Genomic DNA, 18,645 nt, shown 5'->3' with positions numbered 1-18,645 from the left:
GTTTGCACTTTTGCATAACGAGTGTTGACTCTGGCTCACTGTCTTGCATAAGGTACCATAATTATAGTCACTGCCATTGGCCAGTTAAAGCTCTGCATGACATGTGTCTGTTTATATTGGTAACCTTTCATGTTTTCTGAAAACAGAGTAGGAAAGTTTCTAAGCAAGCATAATTAATATAGTTCCACTTTCAGGCTACATGCACTCCATTGCAGAGGAAATAAAAACAGAAGGGAACCCTTTCAGGGTGAGTGGCCACCAAAACCATACTCCTGCAAAACCTGCTTTCCTTATCCACAGCATATTCTTTTGAAACAGTGGGTAATGTAGAATACCCTTCTAAGGGAAAATATGGTATTGTGAGATTCAGGTTCTTACAGAAATGGTTATATATTACAAATGTCATGCACACCACTGTAACTAACACATCATGCTGAATTAGGTGAGAAATAAAATATTGAAGCTAGCAAAAAGCCTCATTCTGGAAAGCTTTGGGAACTAGGCTTTACGGAGAATATGTTCTGAACAGAACTCTTGTAGTTAATCATTGTGCTGGTGTTGTCCTTCCGCTTCTGCTATTGTCATTTCCCAAGTGCAGGAAACATTTTTGGCATCTTCGGAAATGTGCTAAGAAGATCATACTGCTTATTGTCACCTCATTCATGCCAGAATTCCTTGCAAAACAATAAACATTTTTAAACAGGCTTGGGAAAGAGTCCCTGGTGTAAGTCAGGACAGAACGTATTTTTGCAGCTGATTCGGTTACTCTCCTTAAGAAATATTAGCAGCGAAGCAGCGATTATGGATCATGTTAGCATAGAAATATGGAATCATAGGGTCAGATGTAATATTCACATTCCAGGTGGGAAGTTTAGCAATCAAACAGGATGCAAGATTTTCCACCTGGGGACTTACGATCAAGATCTCAACAATTAAATCAAAACTTAACCAAGGTCAAGACTTCATAAGGACAAGGTCCTTAGTCTACTGAACACATGTACAGTCCCTAATGTATAATCAAAGTAACAGACCTAAAATCATCATGCTTTTCCATTCCAAGTTCAAAACAGAAGTTCATCTATATCAATCATTATCTATAGATCTAGATATATATATATATATGCATCTAAACAAAGAGCAATAGTTTTAAAATGTGTATAATACTGTGCAAAGGTTTTAGGCAGGTGTGAAAAATGCTGTAAAGTAAGAATGGTTTCAGAAATAAAAGTGCTAATAGTTTATTTTTATCAAAGAACAAAATGGAAAACAAATGAACAGGAGAGACATCCAAATCAAATCAATATTTGGTGTGACCACCCTTTGCCTTCAAAACAGCATAAATTCTTCTGGGTACACTTGCACATAGTTTTTGAAGGGACTCGGCAGGTGGGTTGTTCCAAACATCTTGGAGACCTAAGCACAGATCTTCTGTAGATGTCGGCTGCCTCAAATTCTTCTGTCTCTTCATGGAATCCCAGACAGACTCGATGTTGACATCATGGCTCTTTGTTGGGGGCCAAACCATCACTTCCAGGACACCTTGCTATTCTTTACGTTGAAGATAGTACTTAATGGTATTGGCTGTATGTTTGGGGTCATTGGCCTGCTGCAGAATAAATTTGGAGCCAATTACACGCCTCCCTGATGGTATGGCATGATGGATAAGTATCTGCTTGTATTTCTCAGCATTGAGGACACCATTGATCCCAACCAAACCTCCAACTCTATTTGCAGAAATGCAGCCCCAGACTTGCAAGGAACCTCCACCATGCATCACTCTTGCTGCAGACACTCATTATTGTACCGCTATTCAGCCCTTTTGTAAATAAACTGCCTCCTGCTACAGCCAAATATTTCACATTTTGACTCATCAGTCCAGAGCACCTGCTGCCATTTTTCTGCAGCCTTGCAGCCAAAAAGCCATACCTCCGACATGGAAACGAGGCTAAGCGACTCAACTATGCACGAAAACATAGGAACTGGGGTCAGAGTCAAGCAACTTTCACCTAGAACAACTTGACAAAGCGGGTCATAAATTCTTGAAATGTTGAATCCACCATTCTCCCTTTACCTAAGACATATCATACTGAACTCTACCATTCAGTAACCTACTGTGCATTGACTTCAGACAAGTAACAATGGGCCACAGAGGACTAATCTAGGCCTTAAAATTGAACTACAGGCAGCTAAAACAGTAAGAAATAAAGTTATGTATTTATTAAAAACTTGATTTCAGCCTCTTGTAATCGCCTGCACTGCAGCACTCTGTGACTAGGAGGAGAAGGGGCATCACTTGGAGCCCCATCAGGTGCCCTGCATACATTTGTGTTGACGAGGAATGTGGTGACAGGAGGTGAGAGAAAGGAGATAACGTCATCATTTTGCTGCTGTACCTTCACAAGCTAGGGGCAGGGAAGTGACCTAACTGTGTTGTTTAACTGCAGCAGAGAAATGTCAGGTCACCAGGCTGGCTGTGCTATGTACTAATGTACTGAATACAAATCCTTCAGCAGGTCAGTCAGTTCCCATTAATTTCAACTGTGTACTAAGATGTTTGCCTTGTTTAGCTTTAACAATAATACTTCCATATTATCAGGGCTTGAAAAATGTTAGCGTGTCTCACTAGTCAGTCGAAAATTGCACCAGTCAGCATGACTGGACTATAGCCTCCAAAAAAAAAAAACATTTTTCCCTACGTTATGTTATAAAACATTTATTCTTACCCATATTTTTGGTAAAATATAAAAGACGGGGTCACGTCGGGTAAATAGACACCAAACATGTCAAGCCTTAAAATTGCGCGCGCCAGCAAAATCACAAAAAACAACCACACCAAAAATTGCCCATAGATGACGCTTTAAACGCTTTTATTGCTTATCAGTTTTCCTTATCAGTGATTAATGGCCCTAGAATTATTGCTCTCACTCCGACGTTCGCAGTGACATGTAACATGTGCGGCACAATCGTCGTTTTCGCACGGAGGCGCACCCGACACATGTCTCCAAGACCCCTAATGTCTCCCCAGAGAAGCTGATGAAGTAGAGATCTGCTGCACCAGCTTCTCTCCAGCTTCTGAAGCTGGAGAGTGATAGCTGAATGCGGAAGTGATGTAATATACATCACTTTCTGCATTCGGGGACTGGAGATGAGATCAGAGGGAGATTGTGTACCGATCTCCTTTTGATCTCCTGTCACAGAGCAGCCGTGCCGGTCCTGGGCACAGTGGATCTCTGGACCGGCAACGGCAGTGACAGCTGCTAATACAAGCGATCGGGGGTCTCTTGAGACGTCTGATCGCTTGAATGTAAAGCTCCCAGAAAGCTGTTTAATTAAAACGGCCGGCCGTTACTTGTCGGGCTCTGCCGTCCTCTCGTCAAAGACGAGAGGACGAGCGGATTTTTCAGGCCCTGTATATTATACTAAGTAATAACTGGAAAAGTCAAGTGTAGCGCATACTCCCCCTACTCTTTTGTAGAATTATATTTATTAATATAAATCAGGTACTCTTTAAGATTAAAAAGTAACTGTTTTAACACAAGAAAAGCTGTTGATGATTAGGAGGAAAGTGTTAATTTGAGAAAGGCTAATCAGACAAAGATCACTTGAAACTTCCACACTGTAAACTATATTTATTAAAAGCAGAAAATTGTACTGCATTAATGAAGCAGAAAAAGAGAAAACATTTACTGGAAATTATAATCCAAGCCTTTCCTGTTTATGTTTCATCTTTCTCTACATTACAAATAATTTTGGTGATTACATTTGCAAAAAAAACAAACAACCAGCAGCATTAAAAAGTGTTATGTTGCATTTTATTTTCTTCCTGACCTTGAGTCCTAAATCTTTCACATCAGTTTATCCTGGTCTCGGTGATGCATGCTTTCAGTGCATGACTGCATGCTTATGGGGCACAGGTGCTCAGGTCACAAGGCCAGAATGCAACAGAATTGTGCCTAATTAGTCTCAGGGGTTAATTTAGGGGTTACATATGTGTTAGGGGTTTCAGTGTTGGGAGGAGGTTAAGTGTTAAGGGCTCTCTTTAGAGGTTAGGGAGGGCAAAGAAGTGCTAAAGAAGAATTCCGGGCAGAAACAAAGTTAACCCTTGCAGTAGGGTTATAAAAAGATATACTCACCCGAACATCAAACCCATGTGGCTGCTTCGGAGGTAGAATGTCCTTTGGCATCCTCACGTCTAATACACACTGTATTAGATGTGATGATCCACGGACCCTTAGACTGCCAGAGCGAGGAGGAGAAAGAGGCTGTGGGGACCGGTCTAGCAGCCAGATGGGCCTGAGGTTTAGGTGAGCATTTCTTTTTTACTTTATAACCTAGACCAAAACGAGCAGCAAACCCTTGCAGTGTGGGAGTAGCACCACTACAAGGGTTAATTTGGTTTCTGCCCAGAGTTTTTCTTTAAGGAACTACTTAAGGATTTGATTTTTAGAGTTGGGGTAAGGGCAGGGGAGCATTAAGGGCCTGGTTTAGGGGTTAGGTTCAATGTTAAGTTTGTGGAAAGCAAAGTGTTAGGTTTGGCTGAGCCAAGCATTCGTGTTTAATTTAACACTGGCCTGTCAAAGGGCAGTTGCTTCATATCTACATGGCTGACTGTCCTCCTATGTCTAAAGGTGCCCACACACCTTCCGATAATCGTATAATAATCGCGGGAAATCCCGCGATCGTACGATTATCGTAAGGTGTGTGGGAGCCGTGCGACCTCTGCTACTGTAAGGTTGCACGACTTTTAACTTAGGAACATGTTCGAAAACCAGCCGAACATCGTACGATGTTCGGCTGGCTTGTGGCATGTTCGCAAGATAAAAGCCGCACGGGCCGTGCACACTGCCCGTTCAGCATTGCGGTCATCGGAAACCCGCTGAAGCCGATCATCGCAAGTACGATCTGCCTGTCCAAGATAGGCAGATCGTACGTTTTTTTAATTACCTTAAAACCATCACAAGACAAAAGTCTTGCGATGGTTGTAAGGCGTGTGCCCAGCCTAAGTGTACCTTCACAACTGTTTTAAAGTATTTCATTACAGTTGCAGTGAACCTTTGATTCTTAAAGTGGAACTGAATTGTCCATTCCCATTTCACCTCAAATCAAAGTGCATCCTGCATACTGTCAAGGCATAATTTCCAAATTCTTTAAAACTTTAGCATTCTTGATTTATTGTATTTATTGGTAGTGCTGAAACAAAGCTGCACATGCCCAGTCTTTCTAGCATTTTGGGGATGATTCTCATGTCAAGATCCACAGAGCAGACCAAGGATGACGTTATCGCAAGGAAGCGGGAGGAAATGAGGCATCGGAAATAAATCTTCCTATGTTTACAACTTGCCATTTACAGTAGATGGCTTGTGACTTGGACTGCAACGTCATATCACCATGGCAATAGCAGGGCTAAAGAGAGCCTTGGTCAGGCATGTGTATAAGTTTTAGGAAGCAGGCACTGGGAATTAATCCAAAATTGCACTAGCTTCATCAGGAGGGCTTGCAGGCTTCAGGATTGTTAAAGGAAGGATAAAACAAAATCAAAAGTATTTGATCATTGAATAATGATTAAGGCTGTGTTCACACCATTTTCCGGACCAGATCTGGAACACAGTGCATTGCTTTTTTGCAGAGTTTTTATCATGTTTTGACCACGATTTTGCCACGTTTGGAAATTTCTTTTTTTATTTTTTTTAGCTTAAAATGGTCTTGCAGGTGCGTTCCATGCGTGTTGATTGCATTTTTATGTGTTCCAGTGCATTCCAGACCAGACAAATTAGGACTTGCAGTATTTTTCTGGTCTGGAAAGGACTGCGCTGGTGGGAATAGGGGCCAGAAATAGCATAGGGATACATTGGGAGGCATTGGGTCCGGAAACAGTCTGGTCTGGTCTGGAAGTAATCTGGATGTGGTGTGAATGGGCACTTAGGGAACACACTATGTAAGATTTGGGGTTTACTTGGCGGTTTACTTGGCAGTGGACTGCAGAGTTTAGTTCTTCTTTAAGTATTAATAATGGATAAACTTAAGGAGAGATTATTTACTAAAATGTTTAACTATCTAGGGCATTCAATGCACACATACTGTAAAAATGGTAACCATGAAACAGACAGCATGTATGCTATGGCATATAGACCAGAAATTATGTTGGGAAATAATAGAAAATCATGAATGTCTGCAGACAAAATATAGCATTTTAGTAAGAATAAACTACAGTAGTGCTTGTTACTGCCAGCAACATCATTTTAAAATGAATTAAAGTAGATAAATTAAATAACACATGGTGCATACATTATTACTTGTACATAATGGAAATATACATAACATACATACTGGACTGTTCTGTAGATAGTATGTTCTAAACATCACAAACCAGCTCAATATATTTAAGGATTTTCTTCCAGCAAATGTATATTATCTTTAAAATGGGGAGAATCATGCTTCTTATGAATATTGCTCTGGAGTGGGACATAAATACTATTTGACATTTCAATATTGCTGTAATATTCTAATATGTAATGGAACTACAAGCCAATGTCACAGGGTACTTCTACAAGACTGCTGGAAATAACAGTATATTTTAATGACGTGGAGTAACACAAGCCTTGAAGCAGGGCACTATTATGATAACTTGAAAAAATAATGCATAAGAAAACATAACAAATACAAAAAGTTTGATGCCAGACAATGTGATTTTAGATGCTCTATGGTAGCTTGGAAACAATGCATACAATAAGCAGAGTGAGCAGGGTACAGCAGTACCTCACAGGACGCTAAAGCACTCAGGCCATGTTATTTAATTTCTGTGGTAAACCAGAAGTATAATTTACAACGTTTGTGTCTGATTGATATCACATGCCTTCCATTTTCTAATTTGGAATACATAGCATGTAACCCATATGGACATATATAGAGCAATAAAAAGTAAACCAACAAAATGACCTCCCACACAGATATAAAATATCTGAGAAAAAAAAATAATACACAAAAATAAATAAATAAATCAAGGTCAGTTTTACCAAATACTCAGTGTACATGAGTCAAATGCAAAAGAAAAACAATTAAATAATTACCATGGCTCTACTCAATTTGTTTGATAAATCCAGAATAATAAAAATCATAGACATGCTCCGATTCACCATTCCCGGTAAATGTCCACTTGTCAAAGGAGATGCAGAATATGGGCTTGCAGAATAAGTCTAATTCTGCAATATTCTACATTAAAGCCCAAATCAAACTTGTTTTTCTTTTGAAGTTTTGGACACAGTGTTGAATGACTAAAACCCCTGTCAGATTGTGATTGCTATAATAGTTTCTACAGGGGAAATCCCCTCTATTTCATGGGTGTTAGAACAGGAAGTAAGGGGAAACACAGACAACAATAAACCAATAGTTTTAGTAGCTTGTGAAAGTTTGAATCCTCTGTCAGGAGTTTATTGCTGCCTGTGTCCACATTGAAGAGATCTTCTCCCACCTCCAGGTCTGGTAACACATGTCAGAGGAAACAGAAAGTGAATAGGAATCTCTTTATTGTACACCACACTAGATTTCACTTGGACTTTTAGAGTGGACGGTCCATAGTATTGGAATTCTACACTACATGTCTCCTCATGTTTTCCTCTGTCTCCTAACCCCATTCAATGGAAACAAGCCTATTTACAGTGTTAAAAAGATAAAGCTTAAAAAAATGTACGCACATAAGAAAATGACTCATTGCTGTGACTCATCCCTTATGGATAGCTGCATTGAAGAGACAGAGACAGTGTGCCTGAGAAAAAAAAACTACAGGTGCTATTTTTTTTCTTTTTAGCTATGTCAGAGACAGAAAAGAAAGCAAGAGAGCAATAAAGTGTTTCCCAAGGCACTTTCTAGATAGCCAGTTTTAACTATTTAGGTTATCAACAGTGGTGTTTGTTGCATACCATTGCAAATACATGTAAGGCCACATAGTTCCAAACTATGGATCAAATATAGTGATGCATAAATTGAGAGAGATATTTGTTACAAACCTTCAGGGATTAGGGGTTTAAAAAACACTGGCACTAAACTTTACAGAATTATAGGCTAAAGTAATATTAAGCGATGTTTCCAAAACCACAACCATTAACTCTATATAAAACCCTGATGAGAAGTAATAACTTGATTTCCAGGAAAATATTAGCATGTCCTTTAATGTGCCCATCATCACTAAATATTCGGCAAGTCATTAACCTACATATAATAAAATAGGTATGAAACAACCAGCCATTTGGTTGCTGGGTAAGGGCACATGGCATGCACATAAATCTTACATTTAAACTGTTTCCAAATTAGTTTGGAGCTATAAACAGTAGGTTTACTTGGCATAACTAATTTCAAGGTACTACAGTCTATAGCAGTGAAGAATGGGAGACATATACACGATTTGGATTATATCAGTGTTATTCACTAAAGGGTGAAGAGTTTGGAGAAGGCAGTAGAGGTGAACAATCTAGGCCAAAATAGCTGCTTTGGAAACATTCTCCAATCCAGCTCATTTTCCAGTACAGCTATGTTGTCCTAGATTGTTCACTTCTGCCTTCTCCAAACTTTTCACCCTTTTGTGAATAACTCTGTATGTGTGTGTGGACCATATAGAATTCCTGTTTCATAGCAATAATTTTAGGCATTCAGTTCCTGGAACTGTCCTCACAATTATATTAGTATTATTTTAACTCAGGGGAAGTTGTAAAGGTGCCTAGAGACGTTAGATAACAGTCTTCCAATTTGACTGTTTTCAGCTGACATGGACAACTGTACCCTCAGATATATAGCCACATGAGCTATGGCTCCCAATAACTAGCCTTTGGTTTTGACTTGTATAGCACATTTCCAATATGAAAGTGTGTTTTGCCTATATTGACCATTATAAATTACGTAATGGCATATAGTCTAGTTAGGTCACTTATCTACAACTAAAGTTGATTTTACTCACAGAAATGACTATGCTGGCACATTGAATTTTTTAAAATGTATGTTTATTATTCCTACCATCACTATCCTTGAGAATGCTGTGTGCCCTTTCTGATGGCAATTCATTTAATGTCATGTTCAAGCAAATACATACATGAGAAGATATGAAATCTATGCCACTGGACTCAACAAACGAAAAAATGGAATACATAATTAAAAACACATGGAATAGTGTTTTCCTATATAAAATTTTTCCTTCATCATTTATAAACAATTTCCACCATCTAAACACTGTTTTATATTCCCTTTGGTAATTTACTGGTGACATGCCATCTGTCCTGTTTAGAGCTATTGTCCAGTCGAAAACATTTTTGAATTGATTAGACTTGCTTCACAGTCCTTTGAGAGCAATCACAAGGAGAAGACTACAGGGTTGTTTTACTGTCTGTTCCATCAGCTGTGACCACACTGATTAAACTACCTGGCATATATTATGTTAAAAATCCAGAGCAATCTGAAGCAGCTGTGGATAGCAAAGACACTGCTTTTTACCTCTGAAACATGGAAATATGCAGACATACATGTCTTACTAAGGTTAATAGTTGTGAATGCACATTTTAGGATGCACATGCACATGCAGGAGCATTAAGAACCTATGAATTCCTGCTGCAGGATTCACATATATGCTGTTTAGAAGCAGCTGCTATCACCCATTCAAGGTAATGATTGGGTGATAGCGAACACATTTAAAAGCAGCAGTCCACCAGAACTCCGCATGTAATCATATATGATATGATTACATGCAGCTTGGAATAGATCACTGTCACTGGACACATCTATTCTGCATCCCGGGATAGTGATCTATTCCTAAGCGCATGAAATTGTATCACACGGTTACATGTGGAGTGCCAGCACACTGCCACTTTCAAATGCGGTTGCTGTCACCCAATCATTAACTTGAACAGGTGACAGCGGACGCTTCTTAACTGCATATTTGAGATACCTGCCACGGGAATTCATAGGTTCTTAATGCAGGAATCCCAGAATGCACATTCACAACGATTAGCCTTAGTAAGACATGTAATGACTGCATATTTCCATGTTTCATAGGTGAAAAGTAGTGTCTTTGCTATCCACAGTAGGTTATCAACCCCAAAGAAAAAAATAGTGAGATTCTCAGTAATGCTGATGGATGTGAGCCCATCTTCTGTATCCCAGAACACTCAAACATTTATTAGCTTTCTTTGACATGGGCAACTGTGCCATGTTTTACTGAAAGCAATTTTTTTTTTTATCTGAGTTGAACACATTTGCTCTTTATGTAAACTCCTGTTTACTCTTTGGACAACTAGTTTGCTTATGACAGGAACAAAAAAAAAACCTTCATATCTGTCTTTTCTGACACTTATCTGACACAGAAACATAAAAAAAGCCAGAATGGAGTTTGCCAAAACTTACCTAAGGAAGCCAAAATCCTTTTGGGAGAATGTGCTGTGGACAGACGAAACAGAATTACAGATTTTTGGTTAAGCCCATCATTCTATTGTTTTCAGAAAAAGCAATGAGGCCTTTAAAGAAAAAAAAATACAGTCCCTACAGTTAAACATGGTGGAAGTTCACTGATGTTTTGGGGTTGCTTTGCTTTTCAGGCACTGGATGTCTTGACTGTGCATGGCATAATGAAGTCTGAATACTACCAAAAAGAATTCTGGGGTGCAACGTAGTCCCCAATCTCAGAAAGTTGGGTCTCTGTAAGAGGTCATGGGTCTTACAGCAGGACAATGTCCCAAAACACACGTCTAAAAGCACCCAGAAATGGTTTCAGACAACGTGCTGGAGAGTACTCGACTGGCCAGCAATGAGTCCAGAGCCAAATCCCATAGAGCACCCCTTCCAATCTGGAGCAGTTGGTGAAAGTGGTCCAAAATTCCTGTTGAGAGGTGTAAGTAGCTCATTGATGGTTACAGGAAGTGATTGATTTCAGTTATTTTTTCCAAGGGCTGTGCTGTCAAATATTAATCGAGGGTGCCAATAATTGTGACCAGTCCATTTTTGGAGTTTTGCGTGGAATGTGTCAGGTTTGGCTTTTTTTTCCTTAACTTCTTGTGTCATACCAATACAAACAAAATAAATAAACATGAGAGTGCCTAAACTTTTGCAATTGCAACAATTTTCTGCGTAAAGTGGTAGATTATCTGACAGAAATGCAGGGGTACCAATATTTTGAACCATGAATGTATACAAATACTTGGCCCAACTACTGTAGTAGAATACACATTATTACTTTATAATGTAAAAAAAAATAAGCTGCAACCTTATCTATCTTAACCTATTAGGATTAAAATTACATAATGACAATTAGGCAGGTCAACAGGATAGAGCAACAGAAGCCTTTAGCTGGCCATAGACAGCTCATGTTTCTGCCAATGCCTGCTAATTTGGATAAAATTCCAGTCTTGGGTGGTCTTGCAAGCACCATCTGGATTAACAAAAAATGACTGAAAAATCTGGGTGAACAATGACTGCATACGAAAGCTGGCAGTGGAGATTCCTCCATCCACGCTGGATGAGGGAAACAACTGATTTTCTCTCGCTCAGTCCATGGGCTAAACAATAGAAAATAGAGCTGCATATGCCTACCTTTTGTGTGACATCACTTCCCTGCCTGGAGACAAGTAAAATGGTAAAGCCACAGAGAAAGTGTCAACATTTACTGCTACAATCATAAACTTGAGTGAGTATCCATTAAAACTGAAGTAGAATATGTGGATTTAGCATTTAAACTGCTACCTACAATAATGAGTTATTAAACTGATTTTTTTAGATCGTGGGATGAACTTGAGGCACATGTGTGGATTTCCAAACAAGTAAGAATACAGAGGCATAACAGATAAACAAAAACAAATTGTTATTTTTAATTTGAACCATTTCTTGAGGTTGAAATAGCTACGTAATTTAATAACACAACTATTCTGTTCCCATTACGCTTTTCTAACTCTGTCCAAAGAAGTAACAGCCACTGACCCTTAACTGCCCACTTCCTGCTTCTTTAAATGCCATAGTGCTTAAAACATGCTGCTTTAACATAATGCTTTACTTCGCCTGTAAATATTTATAACACATCATATAATAACCGAATCAATCACCCAAGACTACATATATATACCGGTGTATATATATATACATATATATATATATATATATAAAGCCACACAAACCTGACAGAATGAACATTTGTGTGCAAAGCCAACTAAAATATGTCCTTCTTGGAAAAAAACATCTTCATATATCAGATAAGCTTATTAGAAGACAATTTGTTATAGCAGATATCCCATTGTTTTCACCAAGAACTAATTAGCAATAAAGACTTCTTGATTAGATCATTTGAAGAATGCGATCTTATAATGTAATTATAATCTAAGCTGAAAAACATTCAGAAAATGCAGTTAGAATAAGATTTTGATCTTGTAATACTATCTTGCTTGTTAAAGGTACTTTCCGAATCAATTTACAATTTTAATTGGAAACAAGAAATGACATCACAAGATGCATGACATTTAAAATTAAATTCAAGCTCATTTATCGAGTTCGGAAGTGTAGTGTTATAACAAAATGGGATCACCTAAAGGTATTTTATAGGCTTTCCAGTGTTTTTTATTTCTGACCCTCTCTGACCTTACTTGATTTAATAAATAGCCTGGCTCACACAAAATGGATTTAAAGTGAAGCAGAAAACACACATTCAAATATGGTGCTGAAATAGAATAAACAAGAATATAACTCAATTTCTTCTTCGGTTACAGACGTTCGTGGCAAGCTTCCTCTTCGTCATTTTGCCCAGTTGGCAGAGCAATATGTGCTAAGTAGCAGTTAAGTGTGTGTGTAGAATACAAATAAATTGGAAACTCTGGCAGGAAAAAGTGATTTGCTTGAGAAACACATACAAGCCTATATTCATTGGTGGAATTACCACTATTGAGTAAATATACAGAGGAGGAGAAAGTAGCCTTGTGTGTGATTTGGACGACTGGCAGGTTGCTCTGTCCTTATTACAAAAATGACAGATTGGGCTGAAGAATTATGTTAAAACATAGTATACTGGAGTGGAAAGAGCAGTACCACCTTGCATCTGCAGTCATTTAGAAACTTTCTATCTATACCAGAGATCAAATATCAAGCAACCAGTGTATAATTATTCGGTAACCAAGAAACAACTTCTGACTCATTTTGGGTCAAGGAGTGATACCACTCAACAGACAGAACAAGAACAAGTGGAAGTAAGGTGAAACTATTCCCAACAGCCTTCAGCTTCAACCTTTCCGTTACAAAATATTCCAAAGTATTATCACACCTTCCTTTTCTGCCTACAATCAGGATGATTTATTAAAACTGGAAAAGAAACAGAGACCTCATATTTTATTTAATGGAAGAATTAAACATGAAATCTGGGTACTACAGACAACACCTTCATATTTGCTGAATATTCTTTAGTTCTTTACTAATTTTCATAAACCTTTATTGTTTCAAGGTGGAAAACGGGCAGCATATATTACAGGAACACTGCATGCCTCCAAGGAGACTTAATTTTATAGGGCGTTCTAGTATTTCAGTTCCCAAAAGGATCAAGCTTATAGAAAGTAGTAATCCTTCTATTAAAATCCTTGTTTAGGAACTTTCTGTTACAGGGAGAGAATGCCTTGCCCCTGTCTCCCAGTTGTGCTCTTGCTTTGTCGCCCTTTCACATGGGCTTCCGATGGAGACTACAAATTGGCTATTTCAACATAAATTACACAGGCATAATCCACTGTTGTCACCATCAGGAAACTTTCCCTAAAAATTGCCAAGCTGCCAACTCAGGAGTACATGTATGTAGGCAGCAAGAGGTTACAGGAGATCAGCACAAAGATGCAACAAAGGATGAAGAAAAGAAAAAAACCTTAAAAATAAGTTGTTGTTTTTTTTTTAACAAAGGGCAATTGTTTAGGATACACAGTGTTATCATACACTAAATGTAAATTATTTATGGGTTTAACCATAACACTTTCTTTCCAAAACAAACCAAAGTGTGAGATTTTATACTATAGTGACCCTCACAAATTATTTCTGTACATATTAGGCTAGAATGATGGTAAAAAAAAAAAGTGTGGCTGTTTCTAAAATCTGACAAGCTCAGATAGATTTCAACAGCAAAAGATATTATTTGTAGTTTTATTTCTATGCTGTCGAAGCAACCGCACCTGTCAAAACCAGTAACTTGCCCAGGGAGGAACTACTGTTGGGTGGTCAGCAATTCAAATTAGTAAGTATTTACACAAATAGTAACTTCTGGTTTTTGTGGCAGCAGATAATCTAAATCAAGCCGTCAGCAAATACTTAGCAAAATAAAGAATACCCATATTTTCTTTCTGCCAGTTGGCATAGTTCTTGGCCCACACATACTGTAAGCATTCTTCCAGCCTCTATTTAAACTATCAGGAGGATTCTGGAAGAACACTTTCTGAAACTGTAAAAGAATGGCTTTGTCAGCTACTTTAACTTTAGAAAATCAAAAAGATAATTATTTGACATAATAGAACAAACATTACAAGCTATAGGCACTAAATAAATATATATATACCGTGTTTCCCCGAAAATAAGACACTGTCTTATATATTTTTTGGCTCAAAAAAAACACACTAGGTCTTATTTTCGGGGTAGGTCTTATTTATTTTTTTTAATGTACAACAATCCAAAGTTAACGCAAATCCAAATTAAATAATCCAAACTGGCAAAGTTAAGAATATGGTGATCAGGGCAATCAGGGGTGCCGTACCTTTCCAAGAGCTATTTGGTAACCAATCGCTGGTTAGAATGAGGGGAGCGCCTTTCACTATCGATTACTCACATGCGGAGTGCATTTGGTATCACTCCGCCTGTGACAGGAGCCGGCACTGTAGAGGAAGCATCGGCTTATGTGGCTCTGCTCCCTCCGCTGCCGCCTTGCTACCTCTAGCGCTGACTTCGTTGGCACCGCTGATTCTCTCCCGCGGCTCTTAAAGTTCCCCCCTTATGCCACCGTCGGCCCTGGGAATGGTCACAACTAGGTCTTATTTTCGGGGTAGGTCTTATATTTTAGCAATTCCCAAAAATAGTACTAGGTCTTATTTTTGGGGTAGGTCTTATTTTCGGGGAAACAGGGTATATATATATAATAAAAATACATGGAACAGATTTTTGTATTTGAATAGAACAGTTACTCTGTAAATTTAACAAAGTAAATTTATTTGAGGACAAAACAAATGATTTCTTTAACTCCACATTTTAACATACTAACTTAGGGCAGGCAATTAAAGGAGCTGAGAAAATAAAAAATACTAAGAAAAAACCTGCTGGAAGTCTATTCTACTGACCCAGAAGTTGGGATTGATTAAACTGCATCTCTTGCTCTGGTATTTCTCAAGAATACACTTTAAAGATCTCTAACAAAATACTTTTCAAATGTTCAGGAAGGGCCACCACAGCTATAACAAGTATTAAAGTAGCAACATTTGAAGTGCATATTCTTCATATTAACCCCCGTGTTGTCCCCTTAGATCCTAGGACAAGGCTGTACATGGGAATTTGACTTCTTCCCATGTCGAGAATAAAGCTCAACTCTTTCAGTACTAAGCAGCACCCTGTCATTCTGTCAAATGCTAGAGGCTCTAGTAAAAGTTAAATCACAGAGGGTTAGGCTTAATCCTAACTTAGGCAGAAGTTTGGGCCCTATGTATAGCCTAAAACTAGGATTTACTGGGGCTCTACAAGGAGAGATGGATTGATTTAAAGACCAACACAAGTACCAAGAGGCACTTTCTGCACTGTTGTTACTTTAGAAAATTTTTGAGACAGATCAGGTTCACTTTAAACTGCACTGCCAGCAGCTTTGAGGCAAAAACGTGTACAGTGCCATAAACTGACAAATATTAGAATTTTGAAATTCTAACAAAATTGCATGCCAATAATGTGTTGTTTATGGGCAGCCTTAATTCCATTCCTAACTTGCAGTCTGTGATACAAAAATGAAGTGTAAAATCTGTCAAAAAATATATAATCAGTTTTGGGTAGATTGACCTTTTAAACAATGTATTTGTAATGTTTGTCTCTTCAAAGTAGGCGCAGTCTAGATAGGAAATCTTTGAAACTGATAGCCAAAATTACATACTCTTGTGTTCTAACATCCTGAAGATGTAGAAATCTGCAGAGATCTCATTCTGGTCATTACAATCTAAATAATTACCCTATGTCTTTCTAGTAAAGCACATAGAAAGTAACAATCAATGGTTTTGTAAGCACTGGTTATAGAACAGTCTTAAGTCCTGTCTCCCATTTCTTTTCTAAGAAAAGTAGGTCGGTGTCAAGTGTAGGCAGCACAATAAGAACTGATCTATCTGTCTCCTTCTCAAGTGTAATTACAATAAGTGGTACAAAATAAATAATTAACGTAGACAAAATGAATCTTGAACACACTTCGGTTTTGTTTTCTAAAACAAAACATTATTTCTTCAACGGGAGGAGAGATGATTCCTTTGAAAACCTTTTTAAGGTAATATTCTTATTGTATAGCTTTGCCTGAAGGCCCCTAAAACTATAGGTATTCACTTTGGTAATATTCTTCGGATACTTTCCAGTAGCTGGAACCTGTTTACAAAGGTTGGCAAAGGTTTTTCAGTTTAATGCCCCTTTGCCAAAAAACTGTGCCTGCTTTCTTAACAGTTTTTAAAATATTGATATAAAAAGTTGCCATATTTACTCCCAATAAAAAAACCGGTACCAAAAGGAGCATAAAGTAATAAAAAAATGTATGCAAAAAAATCCTGTGGGAAACTCTTGTTGACAAATCGGCAAAAATACCTTTGGAAATTGTATACACTAATCAAATTAAGGCAAATTATATATATTAAACATTGATATAAATATACAGTTTAAAGATATAAAAAAATAAAATGCATTTGACTCAAAACAATTATTATTCCCATTAAATATAATAGCAAGATAAATAACTATGTAAGGCAAAACTTAATGTTTAGACCATGTCTGAGGAACATCACATGATTGGGGAAAAAGGTATTATCCCGTGTGGGCTGCACTCAGGAAGGTGGGGGATTTAGTAAAGGACAACTGAACTAAAGGTGTAACCCGCCAATGCAGCAGTGCCGTCCGTCCGTTTTTCTACTACGAGCGGACGGCAAGAGGTTAATGAAAACTGCTAGATAATTTGGAAAATTTGTGTAGTAATCCAGTAAGGTCCCTCTTTTAAGATAGTTATAGTTTTAAAAAAGAGTCCACACTCGTATTATTCAGATTCTAGTGCATCATTTGTTGATAACTGAGGCCAGAGCTTATCTGACCAAGAAAAATGGAAGTCTATGCATACTATTAATCCAGTTCAAATGGATTTCAGTCCAATGAACAATGTAAATGAAAAACAAATGAATGCCAAACATTTGTTTTCTAGGGGACTGAAACAGGGGACTTGTTAATGCAACGAGGTGCTAAATTACCTGGGAGTTCCAAAATCATGAAAATATACATCAAAGGAAGTAAAAATAGCAATGTGCAGCTTTCTAAAAAAAAACAGCCAAAACATAACTGACATTCGTTTTTACCAAACAGGGGATTACTGATACTGCTAAAATTGCGTTAACTGTAATATCCTTTTGATCTGAGCAAAGAGGGCTGAGAAAGAAATAGGGGAGGAACAGTTAAACTGAACAAGCAATAGTACTACAGAGAGATCAAGTTTGTAATAAAAAGAGATTTCATGATTACACTGTTCCCAGTACAGAACCCCTGTCCTAGAATAATGAAAGCCTATTCTTTTTGGATATTGTTTTCAGAGGATCACATAAATCTATACACATGGGGCATTCTTTCATTGCTTGATTGTTCATTTTGATTTAGGATGACAAGAGCACAGGCAGGGGTGTATAAATCTTACACGTTCTTCATTTATTAAACAGGTGGTTAGCATAAGAGTGACAGTGATGTGATTCATTGCACAGAAGGGAGGGAAATCACATGGGATACATATCTTCCTTTGTGTCTAAAATCTGAATATTATTTCATCAATGGCCCCTTTCCTCAGTATCCTTTGGCATAGAAACTCTAGCCTCCCTGAGCAGACTTTTCCATATTAACTTTGCAGTTCTCAGGAAAGTTATACGATTTTCAAAAGGACTTTGGGCGAACTACCACAATTATATGTTTTCTGGGCAATTGGTGGTAAAAGGACATGGCCTGTATTGTATAGGTAAAGACTGCCTAAAGCTGGTTCTTATGCATCTGAGGATTCACCAGCCTATACTGTTGGTTAAAGGTGCTCTCATATCTTTATCAAGCTATTAGTATGCTCTCTTCTTCTGTCTGACATACAAAGAGTTGGCTGTTAAATTGTACTTTATTATGCTTACAATAAAAATGACTTACAATAAAAATACATTTAAAAAACATTGCCTAATGCATCCATTGGTATTATTTGCCATTTGAACATTTTAATTTTACTTTCAAAGCTTAACATACTTTATATAATACCAAACAAAATAGATGGATGAAACACTAAAATGTTGCATATAAAAACCATTCCTATAATTAAGTTTGAAAGGAAACCTTTCCCGAAAGAAATACTTGGGTTACCACTGCCGACTTTTTGAAAATTTGAGTTGCTTGTCTGCCATGCTGACCCTCTTTTATCAATATTTT

At 37.8% G+C, this 18,645-nt stretch overlaps 1 protein-coding gene across 1 annotated transcript in view; it reads right to left on the bottom strand.

Annotated features, from left to right (window-relative positions):
* Window positions 1-18,645, bottom strand: part of BBS9 (Bardet-Biedl syndrome 9) — a 248,417-nt gene that overhangs the window by 83,142 nt on the left and 146,630 nt on the right. The gene's annotated exons all lie outside the window — the stretch shown is intronic.

This window comes from Nanorana parkeri, unplaced genomic scaffold, assembly GCF_000935625.1.
Source record: "Nanorana parkeri isolate BGI_ZX_2015 unplaced genomic scaffold, ASM93562v1 scaffold41, whole genome shotgun sequence".
NCBI classification, from domain to species: domain Eukaryota; kingdom Metazoa; phylum Chordata; class Amphibia; order Anura; family Dicroglossidae; genus Nanorana; species Nanorana parkeri.
The sequence above is the reverse complement of the archived record's forward strand: the minus strand, read 5'-3'. Positions and strand labels throughout refer to the sequence as shown.